This window comes from Lissotriton vulgaris, chromosome 9 (assembly GCF_964263255.1).
Source record: "Lissotriton vulgaris chromosome 9, aLisVul1.2, whole genome shotgun sequence".
Lineage (NCBI taxonomy): Eukaryota > Metazoa > Chordata > Amphibia > Caudata > Salamandridae > Lissotriton > Lissotriton vulgaris.
This window is the reverse complement of record NC_141697.1, coordinates 326327820-326347888: the sequence shown is the minus strand read 5'-3', so window position 1 is coordinate 326347888 and position 20069 is coordinate 326327820. Positions and strand designations below refer to the sequence as shown.

At 43.2% G+C, this 20069-nt stretch overlaps 1 protein-coding gene across 1 annotated transcript in view; it reads left to right on the top strand.

Moving 5' to 3' along the window:
- EML5 (EMAP like 5) overlaps nt 1-20069 on the top strand; it is a 1453541-nt gene that overhangs the window by 266485 nt on the left and 1166987 nt on the right. The gene's annotated exons all lie outside the window — the stretch shown is intronic.

Genomic DNA, 20069 nt, shown 5'->3' with positions numbered 1-20069 from the left:
TCGTTTGACACTGTCAACGTCCATTCTGGTTTTGTGGGGACGGTACTCGCCACTGTCAACCGAACCAGACATATGTCCCTTCGCAGATGGTTTAGAGGAAATTGATTTACTTTCATATGAAAATAGACAGCAGCTCATAGGCGCGAGTTTTGTGCGCCTTTCATAGCCTTTGTGTTTACAATGCCATCGGGAGCAGCGACACATGCAACCGGGCACGGCTTTGCTCCCACTAGGGGCAGTGCTTGGTTGGAATTCATGGGAAGCAGATCATGTAACCCATGGGGCATTGCTGGCTGCACGCACCGCTGCTCCTGTCAGCCCAATTTGAGGAACTGGGCCAGTTGTAAAGGGAGGCGCATTTCAATTATCAAATGATGCATCTATTTTACATGGTCTGAACTGATTCTCTGGGTCCTTCCCTTCCATTTCCGTGTTAAAGAAAGTTGTTCTGGAGTTTAACTCTAAACTAGAAATAAAATACAGGCATATAACCAAGTAATAGAATGCAAAACAGGCCTTTTGATGTGGAGAGTATTGAACACATAGTTTCCTGATTGCAGTTTATTTTGCAAGTGCATTGGCTTTCTTCCTACCAACAATATTTCTTCTGCTCCTGGCTGGTTTGCGTGCCTCTGTTTGGTACTTGCTTCCCCTCCCGCAGTCCCTCCCAATTGCGGTGTGCCGCTCCTTACTGCTCCCCTGCTTCTTGCCCAGGAAGTGGTCCCATTAGTGCTGATTTCCATCTCAGTTTGGGGTGCTGCTGCCTATTCTGAACCCGAAAGGTTGCACTTCTGGGCTGAGAACCTGTGTGTGGTCTTGCAGCCCTACTGATAGTCGGACTCAGCTCATGGCAGCATGAGGACCTTCCGCATGGTGGTGCGACCGGACCGTGGTCTTGTCCCACCTGTCTGCAGGCTTGCGCATTTTTAAGATGTGGTACCAGCCGTCGTGACAGTTCCTCTCTGCTCCGGTTCAACTTGTGGGAGATGGGGAGTAGTGATCCGGCCTGGCTGCAGCCTGTATTCAGCGATCGAAGCCTTGATGGAATTGGGTGCCCTAGGACAGACATATATACTGTGAAGAAACTGTGCCCCGATCTCGGGTTTCCCCATCTTTCTATCTATGACATCACCATCTTGTAATTTGCCTAAGTGCTGATCCCTTACCAGCATAATCATTACATCTGTATCATCTTTTGGCATCTGTCTGTTCTGTTAGCTGGAAATCGGATATTACTAAGAGGATCTCAAGTATCCTTTCAAGGCACCTCACTAACTCCCCTAGTGCTGCATTGCAAGAGCTTTACATTGTTGCCATTGATAAAATGGAAGAAGGGCTCTTAGGCAAAGTTACCTGGTGTTCCCTGTGTCTGTACCAGCTAGACTTAATTGATGTTGTTGCTCATCCCTTTAATTCATATTTTTTCTGTTTACCTTACACCTTTTCATATGTGGATGCATTACATTTGTTGTTTATCTGTTAACCTGGAGGCAGGGGACCTGCAGCAAGCCAACAAAACAAGGCAAAAAGAAAGACTTGCACTCCAGGTGACTGCAGACAACCTCTTCTAGGGCCACCAGCACAACACCTACTGATGCTTGGTGCAGTGAGAGGCCCACGGCAATACTGCTGTATTAGAAAAGTCATTGAGATCAGCAGTGTGGCAATATCTGAAGGAATGTGTCACTAGTGCACACACAAATGAGAATTGCACACCTATAAACACCTAGAAAAACACAGGCTTTATTGGTAGCCCTACTCCGTTTCCTCTTTAATGCTGCCAGACATATGCTGTTGTGCTGACCACTGACACACAGCAACCTTGCTTGGCCTACCACCACAGCCAACACAGGCAACTGTGGAAATGGCAGCTGCAGTGTCCAGTGGTGACACTTGACATCAGTCAGCTTGAATACAATAGATAAAATCACCCATAAGCGCTTGCCAATGATAATGATGAAACATCCCAGAAGTGCGGTCTTTATAGATTGCTTTCACTATGACTATTTCACTATTCTGGGATGGATTTTCATTTACTATGGCTGATCTATACTCATCACACACAGGTGGCTGGACAGAACCATTCAGCACTTGCATAGCCCCACACATTTCCACCAACTATGCCTAACGTTTGTTGTGATTCCTGTGTCTTATGTATTACCCATCTCTGTGCACTACTTAGGGTTTCACCCTCTTGTAGCACATTTTTCCTTGGGGTCAAATGTCAGTCACACATCTCAGATTCCCAGTTTGTGACTGCATCCGTCAACCTTTGATCTGAAGCATCAGGCTAAATGTCTGACTTGCTGTGCCCCTGTTTGGGCTATCCAGAACCACACTACCCTCCTTGTCATCATCTTTGTGTTCTCTTTACTGTACCTATGCTTGGTCCATGAGCCATCTTCCTCCTCAAGTGTTGGTGGTGTCTAGCTTTGTGGACAACTCCCTGGCTCTGTGCCCTGTGAATCTGCAGAATCTATTTGGCCTCAGTTCCAAGTTGCTTTGAGGCATGGCATCCTGTCCCTTCACTAGAACTGCCACTGCCTTGCCAACTCCATTAGGAAATGTCACAGTAGTTGTTCTGTCCTCAGACTTCGTTGTCTATGTTTTTCCTTCATGTGATATCGTTTTTGGGGATGCAGCAGTCATCCCACTTGAAGCCAGTAGACTTAAGTCTTCACCTATGTAAGATGCACCTACATGCTGCACGTTTGCCAATGTATGAGTCAGTGGGCATCTATAGTCCACCAACAAGGGATTGAGTGATCAGGTAAATGCTAGAAATGTGAGCGATTGGCCCCTGTTACTTTATTACAGGTGCAAATTGCTGGAGGTCGGAATGTAAATGGATACACTTTCAGACATGTCCTATTCATTGTTACTGAGCTATCCACTCTGTTGAGACACTCGTGCAAAGGGTGTGTGGCAAATGTATTTTGCATGTCTCACGTTTGGGAAAGTAATCGGTTATGGAATGAACCAGGATCATGCACCAACCACCCCCATCCAGTATGTGGCCCAGCTACCAAAAGCTGCTAATGACTTTTATGTGAACCCTTCTCCATTGCTGTATCATAACTCTGCTGTGTGGTGGTGACAGTTCACGGTGTAGGCTGTTGTCTGTACGGTATGCTACTGTTGTCTTCCTGGCTCTGTAGTCTGAAGAACCGGGTTTTTAGAACCCAGCGGCGCCAGGGACACGCCCAAAGTCTTCGGGTTCTCCTGTCTTGGCAAACAGACACAGAATACTTCTAGGTGGCGTCAGAGATCAAATTTATTAGCTGCAGCTAGTAGCAGTAATCCCAGCAACACAACACGGTGTACAATTCAAGAAACTGCTCAATTTTGTAGAGCAAGACATCAGTATTTATAAACAATATTCACATTACAAATGGACACCCACTGCAGCAAATTCTGACCAATAGAAACACATTTCTATACATTAACACATTCCAAAAAGGCTCACTTTACATTGTACCAACCCCACAAGTTAATTATTAGGATGTCCCAAATTCAATCTCCACAAGCCGGACAAACCCATAATTGAAAGCACAATGCATGTAACGAAGGGACATAAAAAGGAAACAATGATAGATAACGAGCAAGATAAGCGTAGAAAAGCAAAAAGTTGACAATGTCCTGAACTTTGACTTGCAATCTCAGATAGCAATCAACCAAGAAAATTGGCCTCGCAAAGGGTCAGTTTCAGATAAAGAGGTCAGTTCCTTACAATGCACCTTAGAGTCAAGAAAAGGCTTAGTTAATAAGTGCATGAACAACGAAGCCCATGCAACTTCGTTCGTCTAGTTACCTCATGGGCCTACGTGATGGCAACACCAAAATGGAGGCACGAACAAAATGGAACCCATATTCGAGACAAAGTCTCTGAATACGTAATGAACTCGCTAGTTAACATGACAAATTCACTCCATATTAGCCGTACTTGCTAAATACGGTACAACATCACCAAAATCGTGACGGAACCATAACATAACAGGACAAGGCAGATTTTACAGAACCTCAAGTCTATACCTTTAACCAGATTTCCATGTCAGTTAGGGATGGTGTACCTCCATGCATGTACTTACTTTGTTGGTCAGTGTCTTCCCTTGCAATCTGTGACTGCTCCTTAGTGAGTTCCTTGGCCAGCAATATTATACCATTGCATCATTACACTGTAGGTCTGTAGTGCAGTCCAAGTGCCCATTAAGCATTTTAAAACATTTTATTTCATTTTCTTATATTTCTGTTTGTAAATATATCAGTAACATTTTATTGCACCACCATACTCAAGATTATTCTTTAGGAGTGCATATTATATTGAATAAATGTTAGTTACACCCAACCAAGAACCTCACAACGATCCTCTCTACCTTGATCCCCAAGCTAAGTTTGGGATAGTTATTAGTAAAACAAAAAATGCCTTTCCTATGGAAACTCTGTGCCAACTACAACTACACGGTGGCATATATATGTGTGTGTTTTTAATTTATGATTATTTCGTTTTTTACCTTAGGCTGGACAGATCTAAAAAGGAGATGGGGATAACCCAGGGTCTCACTGTTTAATTTCTCTTCAGTAGACTACGTATCTAAGTTCTTTGCGAAAATGTTACTTCAGTACTTAGAGGGAAAAGTGATGTGCATGAAGAGTCGGCTTCTCCTGTAGCCACCTAAGCAAAGCGCATCCGGTATTTGCCTTGTGGAATGTTGCACTGAGGTTGATGATTAAGGAAAAGTGTTTGCCTGCCCCATCGTCTTCTGGACAGTGCTCTTTTTTAATAAACATTATTTAAGCTCTCCAAGAAAAAGAAACACATTTTACATCCTTTATGAAGCCCGTACTTACAGGTAAAAGCCAATGTCCTGTTACCCCAACGATTACAATCACACGACTAATGTATAGTGCAACTTCTACTTCGGGTATTATTAGGAAGTTAACCACAGCCCGACTCCTATTGGTAACCTATTGATAACGTTCTGTACGTAACTGAAGGAGGCAAAGCACAATGTAGACAACCCTCGAGTTTTGGCCCTCGTCTAAAAACCCTTAAACCCACTCTCCTGGGCCAGTTTCAATAGAGGAGAATTTTTCCGTTACATCGTTGAGGACTTAAGTGTTGTTAAGGGTGCTGGAATTGTGGCTCAACAAGCCCTGAATTATTTGATCTGCCATAACATAAGCTTCCATCCTCAAGTAACAAAGTAGCATATCCGATCCTTGCACATTAAATTAGCCAATCTTCTAGAATACCAGTCACACACAAAGAAAAGGGCACTCTCCAACACCGTGCAAAGGTAGCTGACCCCTGTGGTGCTACGTGGGACTCTTAAAGAAAGCAATGTTTTTTATGTCTAAATAAGGCAGCATATTTCAGACCTTGTGACATTCCAAGCTAGAAAGCACACAGAGGTTATTTAGCTTCTCAGATAACATATGGTAGGACAGGTGCCAAGTAATATGAGATACTTCACTTGGAATGGTATGGGCCAAGATAAATCTTGGGTTGTCCCTATGCATTCATTAGTATACGTGGTGATGTCATAAGAAGAAGAAAAAAGGCCCCAACATCTAATCCTCCCCTTCTAAACTGAAAGTCCCAACCGTTTTCTTAAAGGGAGAAGAGGGATGATAGTTCTTGCCAGGTGAAGATGTAACAGAAACTAAGTAGGATTACTGCATGAGGGGCAAAATGCCAGCTGCTAGCTGTCACTCCATATAGGCCACACATATTGTGGCCTAAACATGTCTGTCCCCAATCTTAAAAACCTGTTACCTCAGGATGAGGAGCCCCACATCAAAGAGAGGGCCGGGCCAAATGCAAGGACCTGTATTGGCTCCCCGCTAGACCCTGCCCCTATGAACATCTTAAACCTAGCCCTGCCCAATATCAGTACATACATCACCCACTTAGTTAACACTTCACTTGAATCCGGGAAGGTATCTCAAGACTGGAAACTGGCCATGGTCAGGGCCTTGTTAAAAAAGCCACATCTCGACCCTCAAGACTTTTCCAACTACCGTCCCATTTCCCTGCTCCCTGGCATTAGTAAACTTGCCGAGAAATGGGTAAACAAACAACTAGCATCCTTTCTGGAGACCCACAATCTGCTTCATCCAACCCAAACCGGGTTCCGGAGAGGACAGGGAACGGAGACGGCACTGTTGAGGGTGGTAGAGGATTCCAGGAGGATTCTGGACGCAGGTGGCAGCGCGGCCATTATCCTGGACCTCAGCGCCGCCTTCGACACGGTGAATCACCATTTCCTCCTGTCTCGTCTCAGAGGGATTGGTGTCAAAGGCAGGGCACTTATGTGGCTGGAGTCCTTTCTTGGCGACAGATTCTTCAAGGTCTTTTCAGGAAACAGCTGCTCTCCACCAATACCATTACAGTGTGGGGTGCCACAGGGCTCCTCCCTTAGCCCCACACTGTTTAATGTTTATATGGCGCCCCTGGCGGAAGTAGTAGCTCCCTTTGGAATCCAACTAGTAAGCTATGCTGACGACACCCAGCTAGTTGTTTCTCTTAATCAGGTGGAGTCCCCCCCCCTCCAGTCTTTGCTGTTGCCTGGAGGCGGTAGCAAAATGGATGGACTTGTCCCACCTGAAATTGAATGGAGGAAAAACGGAGCTGATGCTTCTAGGGAAAAAGGCCATATTTACCAACTTGACACACTGGCCCTCCTGCATGGGTCCTGGACCCACTCCAAAGACCGAGATAAAGAGTCTCGGGTTTTGGTTGGACGCAGAGCTGTCATTTAAGATCCAGGCAAGGAAGACAGTAGCCACCTGCTTCGGATTGCTGAAAACAATTCGAAAAATCCTCCCTCAGCTACCCGAAACAGCTAAGAAAACCATAGTCCAGTCCCTTGTTTTATCTAGGCTGGACTATGGAAACGCGCTCTATCTTGGAGCCCCTGTTTCGGTTATCCGGCAACTTCAGGTTGCCCAGAATTCCGCAGCACAGCTACTCACGGGCACTAGCCATCGTACATCAGCCAGGCCCGCGCTCTGCACCTTGCACTGGCTCCCCATAAAGGAGCGAATCCACTTCAAGACACTGCACGGTCCATAAAACACTCTACGGGAGAGGCCCCCCCATTCTAGATGACATGATCAGGCCATACAAACCTACTAGGAACCTTCGTTCAAACCAACAAAACCTTCTGATAACTCCCAGGATTAGCAAGGCCCGTACAGGGGGCCGTCTGTTCTCGCATAACGCGGCTGGGTTGTGGAATGCTCTTCCTTCACCTCTTCGTCAAGAGCCTAACCTACTCGCCTTCCGGAAAAAGTTAAAAACCTTCCTGTTCCCAAAAAGCTAGATAATACAGACCTGCATCTTTAATCCATCTCCTTCTGGTTAGTCCTAAGCGCTGAGATGCTCCTGAGTGGCCATGCGCTATAGAAGAATGTATAGGCATTTATATAGCGCACTACTTATCCGGAGGGTCCCAAGGCGCTTCGACCGCTGCGAAACCCTTCCTGGCTTCCCTGAGAGATGGTCCCTTAATGGGTATTTCCAGGGTGAGACCAGGCATCCCCGGCGGTCTGGTGGGGCCGTTAGTGAAGATGAGGCAAGCTAATGCCCAGAGTTGCCGAGTGTGATCGCTGATCAGAGTGGGCACCGAGGCGAGAGAATTATCGAGTCTGCTGACCCTGGTCCAGAAACCTGCCGCGCTGGGAATCGAACCCTGGTCCCGGGCCGTCCTCTGCTCTCGGGTCTGCCGCCTCTAACCAGTGAGCCACACTACTTCACATGCCTTTTAATAATAATAATAATAATAATTGGAAGTTTAAGGGGTTCAATAAAAGGTCTCTCATCAAAAGGAGAAGGTAACTTGCTCCACCAGCCTCTGTCTCCAGGATTATCTCATCTGGAGTGCACTCACAGATTTTTGCCTAGTATATGAACACTTATTGGACACCCAACACCAATCATTCACAAGCTCTGTGTAGCCCTTCCCAATGCATCTCACAGCCACAGCATAATCTCATAACCGCTTCCAGCTCACAGAATTATCGAATCAGGAAACTTTAGGGAAGCTAGACAAAAAAAGTTGAATCTAACAGTCGTTATCTCTACTAGTGGTGGATGGCAGATGTTGATTATAAACTGAGATAGCACTCGTTCCAGCAAAACGGTTTTTGATCAACAATACAGCCACCTGCACTTCAGTAAAAGACCTGAACTTCAAAAAATAACAGGAGCCTAGTCTTTGTGCAGACTGTTTAGACACCTGGTTACTACATGGCTTATTGGAGTTTCAGTTCTCAAGATGTTTTTTAGCCCCAGTGAAAGCCCTCTTGGCCTCATGAACCTTCAGTGTGAAGTCTGGAAAAATGGAGAGCCTCATTCTGCTATGGATCAGTTCTTTTTTTTATTTGCTTACCTTGAATAGAAATGTATGCCCATGCTAATAATTGAGTAAAGAGCAGTGATCTGATGCAAGGTTCTTTTGGCACAGGTCTAGGGGCCGTGTTTTGGTGTGTCCTCTCAACAATTAGCAAGGAAGAAGATGGGATCTGCAAAATAGTTCTGACTGTAGGTTTGTCTCAATAGGCTCTACCTTGTAAATGTTTTTTGATTTTCTTTATTCCTACAATTCTTACTTTGTTATGCCTATATCTTGCACATTGGTTTTCATTTTTAGTGTGACTATTTCCCGCATCTTTGCCATTTTTACCATTTTGACATTCCATGCATTAGTGCTGTCTTCCCAATCAGAGATCGATTGCATGCACATACATGAAGCATGCTTGTCTGACTCTCCATTATTCGATTCATACGTGAAGTTAGTGAGTAAATATTGTCTACTATAGGATGTAAGCTCCTCTTCATGTCTAAAAGCAGCGGTTTCACCTCTATCTCTTCCATAGGACCAGTATAGGCCCATGCTGCCTTAGTTCCAGCTTCCCTTTTTTTTGTCTCAGTCTCTCTTGTTGGCCTTTTGGGATCGAACAGCTTGGGCCACTTGTGGTCACCCTTTCCCATGTCTATCTCCAGGAATGGCAGAGCTCAGGAAGGAAATCACTCCATACAGCGCAATGCAGGAACAGTTTAATCAGTGAGGACCAGAGTAATGACCACCATCCACTGTTGAGCCAACCAAGGCAGCACCCACTGCAGTAGCCATGTCAAGGTTACAATTTTAGTGGTGAGGAGTTAGGTAACAGCGCAGAATCATTTGACCCACCTTCAAGCCAATCATAAGTCACCTTAAAGATATCTCAAAGGTGTACTGGTCATTAGGATCTGCCATGTTCTCTCGCCTTTTCCAAGGAGTTTAAAAAAGTCAGCTTCTCAGAATGTTGGCAACTTTATTGACTCTTTGTAAGCTCCCTGGTAAGCTGAATCAGCAAAGCAGAGAAAAAGACCCAGGTGGGCATGAAAGGAGATCAGAACTATATACTGATAGGATGAGAGGCAATTTAATTGAATAACGGGTTACAGAATTTAGCACAGAAAAAAAGGTTGTCAACCTAGTCTTTTTCCGTTTGTGATCAATTGGACTAGCCAATGCGTTTCGCCCAAACAAGGGCTTTTTCAGGGCGATGAGAGATAACAGGTGGGTTGTATCCTCGGTTACGCAAGAAAAGGAAAGACTGGATGCGAGCCTATGACGTTCGTTAGTATGGTTCAGTCCTGGGGAAGACCCTCACTCAGTGACGAAATTTATTTCAATCAGTATTGACTGTGTGGGAAGTACGGAGGCGTGTCCGGATAGCGTCCTAGCGTCTTCAAGTCGACTTGAAGACCAAGGTGCTGAGATTAGTTTGTTATGTCATGTTAATTAATGTATGTCAACTAATGAAGGATCTCAGATGTTCCTGTGGGCTACATGAAGGATCTCAGATGTTCCTGTGGGCTACATGGTGATGAACAGTTTTATAAAGCGCACAAATGCTCCAAGCAGTGTCCCGGCGCTAATCCAAGAGCAAGCCAGATTACATGGTGAATAACCACGTTTTTAATCCCTTTTTTGAAAGTAGGTTCTGACGTTTCTTGTCTCAGATCGGGAGAGAGTTCCATGCAGAAGGCCCTAACAAGAAAAGGGAGTGCCCTCCAGTCCTTGACAGTCTCACTCTTGGCGCTCTGGCCAGAGTCAGATGAGAGGACGGTAGGCTCCTCACTGGATTGTAGAAAAGAATACAGAAAGGCAGATATCCCAGTCCAATATTGTGGAGAGCCCAATACATCATTACCAAGGCTTTAAACCGAATTCTCTACCTTACTGGGAGCCAGTGCAGAGAGGAAAGAAGACTTGAGATCCACACTTTCTTAGGTAAATGCAGTATGAGACGTGCCGCTGCGTTTTGCACTACTTGTAATCTATGGATGGCATATTCTGGTAGGCCGAGATACATAAGGCATTAGTGTAATCAAGGTGAGACATTATGAGAGCCTGTATAACTGTTTTCCTGGCAGTAAAGGAGAGAAGAAACAGACAATTTGTCAGTGCCCTTGATATACAAAAACACATATCAGTCACTGCGCTAATCTGTGGTAGGAAACATAGGCACCCGTCAAACTTAACTCCCAAATTCTTGGCCGGGTTTTTTATAGGACACAGGCAAAATGAAAGCATCTGGCCAACAAGCAGACCAGTCGGAGGGTGCAGAGGTGCCAAAAAGAGAATTTCGGTCTTGTCAGCATTGCACACCAGCTGATTCAAAAACTGCTGTAAGGCAAGATTTAATAGAGTCATTGGCCAGAACCTCTCCCTCCGTAAAGGAGAAGAAAATCTGTGTCATCTGCATATGACACAGTCTTAACACCAAATGACTCAACTACTAGAGCAAGTGGGGTAAGGTACACATTAAACAGTGAAGAGCTAGGGCCGAGCCCTGTGGAACCCCGATAGAGATAGGCCTGTTCCCAGAGGCAAACGGGGGCTGCCAAACCTCCTGTTCTCTATTTTCAAGACTAGAGGATATCCAAATGAGGGCAAGATTCTGCACTCCGATCCTTGCAAGACGGTCTAGGAGGAGAGAATGAGAGACTGTATCAAAGGCGGTAGACAGATCTAACAAGACCAGCACTGCCCTGCCCTTGACATCCAATGTGCCTTTAATTTCCTCAATCACCTCCAGTGAGACTGTCTCCATGCTTAAGTTCTTCCTAACGCCTGACTGACTCAGATGTAGGAGGTTATTCTTCTCCAAATCACAGTAGAGCCGCCTGTTCACTGCTTTTCTTGGAGACTGCGGGCTACGGGGAAATGGGCCTGAAATTACAGGGCAAGTTAGGGTCAGCTGAAGGCATCTTCAGCAGTAGAATCTTCGCTTGTTTCCAGTTTCTATGGACTTTCGCAGTGGTCAGTGATTCAATCCTTGGGTAAACATGCTATTGAATAATTGCCTCTCCCGCCTAAAGAAGATCACGTGTGGGGCAGGGATCAGTGGTTGAACCAGATTTAAAATGTAAGTTGGCTGCCAGGTATTCTTCATAGGAGAGGGAACATCCTATTGCGTCAATGGTCACCTCTCCATCGGAAACGGAGCTACTAGGTGCCAGCAAGGAGCGAGCAAGGCTTACTTGCAGAGTCGAAATTTTCTCCTTGAAAAAGATGGCCAGCTTATTACATCATTCACGAGAACGAGGAACTGCTCTAGAACAAGCTACTGGGGACATAAAGATGTTCACTATCTTAAATACTTCGCAAGACTTATTGCCTGCCTTTGCAATCGCGCTCTCAAAAGTTTCTTTTTTTGCAATTCTAAGCAGGCCATTGTATTTCCTTAGTGCTAGCCGATATGCCTCTTTCTCTCTTGGATTATGCTCCTTCCGCCACTCTCTTTCAGCTTTTTTTACACAGTTTCTTTGCATCCGACAGAGCTTCAGTATACCAGGGAGCTGAAGGTGTACTTCTCATCTGTTTTTTTTTTTAGCTTAAGAGGGTCCAGTGAATTAACTGATTCATGGATCCAACAGTTCAGCCTACCAATATGACCCTCAGTATTACCACTAAACATGGGCATGGATGTGCTAAAAGCGAAGCCAGGAGCATACTTTTCAAAAGTTTATTATAGGCTCAGAAAGACAAAGCTGCTCAAATTCAGCTTACAGAGGAATCATTCACGGTGAAAGCTGGCCAGCTAAATCTAATCAAATAGTAGTCCATCCAAGGTAGCGGGAGAGGGTCCCATATAGACCGCTTTTGGGTAGAAAGCACCAAATCAATTGAGTGCCCTGCTTCATGTGTAGGTGAGTAATGAAGTCAGTCAAATTAAAGACCTGTGGAATGTAGGGATGTTGCAACTGGCACTGCCTGTCAAGAAGAGGCACAAATGAGGAGAGCATGATCAATGACCATAATATGATCTATGTTTAAAGGTAGTAGTTTGAGAACCCATGTACACCCATCCTGGATAAGTAGGTCCTAAGCAGCGAGATGGACTTAGCTTCTACTTTGGAGAGATGTCTCAGCTACAGACTGCATACTTTCCTGGGAAGAAAAAAATAGCCTAAGGCTCAATGTGCCAAAAAGGAACCAGCAGTAAACTGCGCTAACAAGAGGATAAGCATCTCTGCTTTTTAAGGTCTACTTGACAGATGGGCCCCTTTATGGAAGAGTAATGCCTCTGATCCAGGGGCTGCAAGGAGAAAGATTGTGGACCAGTTCCAATAGGGGATTTCTGTGCCATCACAAACATGTGATTCCATTGGAATGGCACTTTGAGTCAGAAAATGCAATGGAGAGGCTGTCCAACTTGATTGGATCCAAACAAACATTAAAGTGTAGGAATGCTCACAAATGTGATTGGAGTACCTACTGGGTGAGTAGGAATGAGAACTTAGTCGTATCCAACACTGGCAGTTGAACAGGAGAACCTTGGATTGCTCAAGTGTGAGGGATGGTGTTGTCAACCCCCAGCCCTCTTGTCTTCTCAGGATTATCCAGAATGTATGCCTTAAGGTCCACAGAGCTGGTCTCGTAAGGAACTTTCAAAGTTTGGAGATATAGCTGAAGCATAGGCTGATGTTCATTGGTCTGTTTGTCGCAAAAGAAAGAGAATCAATATAATGTCAAAATACCTAAATCTGTATATAATCAGATGTAAGCTACATATTTTTAGCAAACTTTCAGCGTAACAATGTTTTCTCTAAACGTTGACCAGTTGGAGAAGTTAAAGGCGTAGGAAATTATCAGACTCTTGCCATAACCCTTTAAAGCAAAGTGAGACATCATTCTTTATCCCCCTGTTTGCTTACGCGAAGCATCCTGGAAACAGTGGTCATTAGATCGTATGAAGTGATTTCCAGGCTTCATGTTTTCTATCATCTATGATCAGATGTGTACAGAATGAATTTGTGTAAAAGCAATCCCAGGACCAGTGGTTTACAACAATGTGAATTATATTCTGTGGTGAGCAATCCGATGATTGAGTACATCAAGGAGTCCGAGGACATCTTTGATTTGTCTAACTTTGGAAAAACGTAGTGTTAAAGTACTTTGACAAAACGTTCACCACCACAGAGTGAATACCAATATAAAGTAAGTGGAATACAAGCCAGCAAAAAGAGGAGTCATTGGGAATGGTAGACCTCTTCTTACCTGATACTCAGGAATATTTGTGAAGTTAACTACCCGGTGGATCTGAAAATGCTGTGGCACCCCTGAGGCTGGTGTGTACGAGCTAGTTAATTCCCATTCACCATCATATCAGTCTAGTTCTGCTCCTTTTGTGAACAAAACTTCCACCTCTCATTGACTGTGAGGAAAGGAAAGTTCAGAGAGTGGACCTCTTATAACATCAACCTCTAAAAAGCTGCCTGACCTGCTGGTTTGTTCTACGGAAATACTTTGTTAGCTCCTTGAATTCTCCTCGGTAGTTCCTGGGTAAAGTGCTCCAGGGATGTTGTGATGTGCCATCAAGTAGTCTTTCTGTTAAACAGCTATCTATCTGGCTTATACGGCAACATTCTAAATACTGGGTTATGCCTTTTTTGTTTATGAACTGCACACTAATTGAACACCATAGCCTGCACTAACGGTAGAGTGATATTGACCAATTACCCTCGCATGTTCTTTTATTTTAGTTTGCTTTCATTATAACACCTTGTTAGAGGTACATCTTTTTTTGGCTCACAAAGTAAGGACATGCAAGCACATTGGCATGACTTAAAATGCAACGAATGGTCTGGCCTTCTTCGTCTAAATGATCTACTACCTTATTTTGCTCTGCATGTCTTTTCAGTTCCCCACGAACAACACAAACTGTATCTTCTACCTCCTTTTCTTTCCTCTCGTTTTTTAATACACAGCAACTCTGATTAAAGGTCTGTTAGACAAAGAGGCCCTACACATCACTTCTATATTGTTGCAGACCACGTGTTTGCTTCCTCGTGGGACAGCCTTTGTACGACAGCTGATGGCAACAGTTGCCCAGATGTTAATAAATAACGACAAAAGCCAGACCTATTGGTTTTGGCAGTGATTGTTCAGTTATACTACAAGTTTCATGTCTCTGGATGTTCAATCCTGTTGTGTAATACATTTGGTTGCCAAGTAAAGAAAATAAATGTACCCTACCCTTCTTCCAAAGTTATAAAGCGTAAAAACAGGCAAGCAATCTCCCAGCAAGACAGCCACACTGCTTTTTATACCAGGACAAACATGGGTGCATTGTGAGTGACCATAGGACACTGCAAACAGGATCGCTGTAACCTCACAAACATGGCACATGGCGGAAGTACTAAGTATGCATATGACATTGAACCACTCTCGCGGACAGGCATTCAGTGACATTGTTACATTTCGGTTTTGTATGCAGATTCCGTGCTGCCACCTGATTTACAAAATGTACCTGTGAAGGGGTCATAATGTTTTTCTATTGAGACATATTCGAATGATGGCTTAAATGTAAATCATACGGTACTTACACAACTGCATACATCTAACCACAGCACCAACAACACCAAAGAACTTGTAATATTAAACCTTATTGTGTATCAATGCTACACAGTGCAGTTTCCAAGGCTGGTCATGCACACGATACAAGGCAGAGTCTACAAAAGCCTGAATAGATGGCACTGTTGTTGATGTGGGTACTAGACATTATCCCACAACAAGAGAACACAACAATAACCCACTAATCCCATAATGGGCAGTTGAACATGTTACTCAAACCTTGCTTACTGAGGCGCCTTGAGTGGGCATCCAAGGAACAGATTGGTGATTCCAGGCACGTAGGCCCATCGAGCATTCTGAGATGCACAATAGTTAATGTAATTACAATGCTGCGGTTATGCCAGGGTCCCAAATTAGATTTGTGGACTTTGATTGATGGGTGTCTCTCTACATCGTTCACTGTCGGGATATTTATTAATGATTGCTTTCGGTTTCATGCATGATTTGAATTAAAGTGATTATTAAATTAAACAAAAGTGTTTGCAGATCAGACAAAAGTACACCGTACGAGCATGGGAAATATAATTTCCATGTGCTGTTGCAGCGTAGATGAAAATGACTACAATTAAGTATATCTAAGACCGTGAACATTTAAGCTAAATATTTAGAGACCATATTTTTATACTTCTCGACTGATTTTTTGGCTTGAACACAGCACAAGATGAATTCATTTGTAACCACTATTGTGGCCTCATATGAAGTGAAGGCTGAGACCAGCATGTGTGCATGGTGACAGAAACTGACCATATCATACATGGTCCTCACGAGGCCTGTTTGTAGGAATTCGTTTGGGTCTGGTGTTTGAAACTTATGCCTAAGACCCATATTAACAATAAGAATCATGACTTGATATTGTACAGTGCCCGATCCGTCTCTTATTCTGTATCTAAGCACTATAATTAACACGTTACAAACACACAACGTGTTATACTCATTTTACCAACCTATGGGGTATGAAAGGTTGAGTGGGCTCTGCTTGTAGTCTAGCGTTGAAATTCTTCTGCCTTGAAAGAGCATTCTGCTTCCTGAGCCGTCGTGGCATTTATTCCCTCATGTCCCAGCCATAGTCAAGGAGACGTCACGGTTGGCACTTATGGGACAGCAGATTTGCCAAGTGAGACACAAGCAACTCTCAAATCATAGACTTTTACATTTATTGATGAAGTCTCCGAGGTACATGTAATATCTGTAGTTAGTCTGATAAAAAAAGTGTAAGCAATTATAGGTCTCCTGGTTGTTCACTGTGGTGTATTATGCTTCAGGAATAATGATGGGACAAAGTCAGCAACTTTAGCATGGGTTAAATGTCTCAGTAAGGTGTTAGAAAGGATACCACTTCTAATTTGTAATTAGGGCTCTCCGTTTTATGGTATTTATATTTTTTTCATTTCAGTCTGTATTCATCCATATTTCTTTTTTGCTAATTTTACCTGTATTCATCCATATTTATTTTAGGTTTTGTGAAAAAAAGAAGCTGGAATGTATATATTTCTGCACTTATATAACCAGTTAATGTGCACTCGTGTCTGAACGCCTGACAGGTTTCAATGATATATACACACTCAGATGGTAAAATATGCACCTGTTAGATAATATGTAAATGTTAGCATCAAGGTTTTGCAAATCTACTGCTGTTTAAGGTTCTTTACTATAATCCCATTTTTTTATTCCCCTTGCTTGTCAGTCGGCACAGTTATTGGCCTGGCAGTTATGATTGACATCATTTAGAATCACTCAAAAACAACCCATATTCCTGTTTTTATCCACATTTCAAAATAAATACTGACAAGAAAATAAATGTTTTTCTGTTTGTATTTATATGTAAAAACGGAAAACAGGGAACCTTATTTGTAATTAAATCCATTTTTAGTTAAAAGATGTAAGTGAAAACTAGTTTTTCAAACTCATGTGTTTTTTTTATATTTACCCCTGGTGTCATCCTGCTGCTTCCATTTTTATCTAAAGCCAGTTTGTTTTTTGGTTGGAGCATTGCATGTTATAGACTGTTTCTTAAGGACACACTGCATGCTATAGACGGTTTCTTAAGGACAAACTGATACTTAAGCACAGTGACTGGTCAGATAAAAGGCGAAAAGGAAGGATGAGGCATATATTGAAGTAGACGTCCAAATGGAATAAAACAAAGGAATGTCAGTCAGTAGCAGTTTTTAAAATCTGTGATATTTTTCCTCTACTTATAAAATTTTTAGTATACATTGTAATATGTATGTTAGTAAGGATCGTCAAATTCAATTAATAATCAAAAGGGCAAAGATGTGTTTCTGTTCTATTAATACATGTCAAAATAATATTAATCACTGTTTATTGGTGAAAATTTACAATATATCATTGCGTTCGATAATTCCCAAGATACATTTTAAAGTGAGGGAAGGCCCTATAAATCTAAGGAGGTTGGTCTAATTGTTTTATACTAATAGTAACACTTTCTCGGATTGTTCATAGCACACTTTGGCCATCTCATTGAAGGAACTCGCTGTATTCTATATGTTACATTCCTGTCAATTTTTGTATTTATTCGTAAAATTCTTCAAAGTAATACAATATATTGTGATCTTTCGTATTTCTGCATCGTACTACCATCAATGATAGTTATATACATTGGAATAATTCCCCGCTGTGTGCCAGTACCCTAGAACAATTCATAGCAATAGGTATGTCCATATATCCCTAAAAGAGTGAGGACAGCAAAGTGCCTCTATGTTGCGGAGACCCCTCCTAAGCCTACCACAGGAAAGATTTTAAAAAATCTAGACCGATTGAAATACTACAAAAGCCCACCTCAAAAATACATTGCAGCATCGATAACACACACTGCTAATCACATGCAAGTCTAAGTAACGAGGAAAGGTTCAGCCTAAATGTCTTACATTTTAAGATTTTAAAAAGGAATCCTACCCCTTCAAGGCTCCAAGAGCTTCACTAAACACAATGCCTTGTACTGACTGTTCCCTCACAGAGTCCGTTCTTTCTGAAGTGAATAGTTTAGACTAATAATGAATTGCACAAGTTTTTATTCCAGATGCCAAGGAAGAGAAGGAAGGGTCTTTTATGACTCCAGTAAAGATTCCTAAGATGCAGAAGTGGGACTACAATTGAGTAAAAATGTCTTCTGCATCGTAGGATCTTCATCGATAGTCATAAATGTTAGAACATACTACGAAGCTAAAAGACGCCATAGTCCTCACGGTACTTGACCATAAGGAATAGGAACTCTATCCAATATGAGAAACTAAACCACGAAAACAAGGTTAATCTTAGACGTTGCTCTTTGGTCAGAGCAGCTTGACCAGCGGCAATTGAGTCTTGTGAAAGTGGAAACAAGTCATGATATAGGTCTTGTTTAGGGAGGATTTAAAAAAGATGGTAAATGTTTGTTGTCTCGCTATATCACTGGTAGTGAGAGCACCATTATTAACAGAATCCTGTATGCATCAGACGCAGGAAGGACATGACAGTGAGTAGCAACGATAGAGCTAGAGACTAGATTGTACTCTATTGAAGCAAACAGAGAAACATGCAATTCACTTTGAAAAGGAGGGGGTCTCATATGCTTCCCTTGTCTACATATATAAAAAATAAGTATTTATCGTGGCTGTATAGTTTTCTGTACTTTAACGATTGCTACCATGTTGTGTGACGCAATGTGTTGCGTCATCACATTGTGCCACGCAACGTGGCAACCACTCGGAGAACAGAGAAAGCAATATTTTCTATTCTTTCAATATGTCCGCAGCATTGTCTGACACAAAGTGATGCTGCAATGTGTGGCCTTCTTAAAAGTATAGGAAAGGAAGTTGTTTGGAATCGAATACCTTGGGGATATCTGGAAGGGGGTGGGCCCTCAGATCCTTCGACTACCTAAAAAAGGAGTACCAAATGCATGACTCACAACACTACCATTACCTGCGTCTCTCTCATGCATTGCGCGCCCACATCCCATTAGAGACATCGATTCCGGAGTACTCGCCCCTGGAAGACAGGCTCCTGCTGGACCCTATCTTAGAGAAGCCCACAGCAACCATCTACCGTAAATTGATTAATAACATGCCTGGCCCACTGCTGTCTCTGCGGGCGAAATGGGAGAGCGACATAGGCAGCCACGGGAGATTGCGGTGTGGGTTCAGTTCCGACTGGTTCAATTTAAAATCTTGCACCGGGTGTACTACCCGCGCACACACTTGTTCTCATGGGGCAAGACACTTTCCCGTCTGTGTGCGAGGGGCTGCCAGGAGGAGGGAACGTTCTTTCATATTCTTTGGGACTGTCCTAATGTGGTTCCATTCTGGACTAGGGTGCTCCGCACTATGAAGCTAGTTATGGGTTTGCCGGTCCCGGTGGAGCCATGATAGTTTTTATTAATGATCAAAGGCCCGACGGACTGGTCAAGATACAACGAAATTTGGCAGCCTTGGCAGCCGGGGTGGCAAAAAGAAACGTAGCCAGGAATTGGAGGGCGCAGGAGGCGCCGTAATGGGTCCAGTGGTGTAGAGATTTGGATTGGTGTCAGAGAGCCGAGGAGACAGTTTATAAGGCCAGGTGGTGCGTGAAGAAAAGGAGGAAGATCTGGGGCCCATGGCGGACGTACAGAGGAGCAGGGGGGGAGGCGGGGGAGGAGTGATATGGGTGATAACGCTCCATGGATGTTTGATCTGCCCTTGATTGTGCAATGTATTGCTGAATGTTTTTGCAGATGTCTGAACACTGCGATGTATGTTGCGAATCTGTGATCAATGTTAATAGAAAGAGTTATATAAAAAAAAGTATAGGAAACATGCTGTGTGATACAACGTGATTGCATAATGCATATTGTTGCCCCAATGCAACAGCCATCTTTAAAGTATAAAGAAAAACAATGTTTTCCATGCTTTTAACAAGACCGGTCATCACTATTGATTTTGCCAATATCAGAATGTTTTAAAAGCAGCGTCATGAAGGGGTGTGGACTTTTATAAACTACTTGTCCAAAAAAAACGAGAAATCTACTTTCCCTATAAAATCCACTTGCCCCATTTACTGTCATAGAGGGAGCTGACACATTATGGCAACATTTTCATTATAACAGAGCTGTTATACTAGCTTTTATGATTAAAACAGGGATCCTAATATGTAGGAGTTTGGATTCTACCTAGGTTT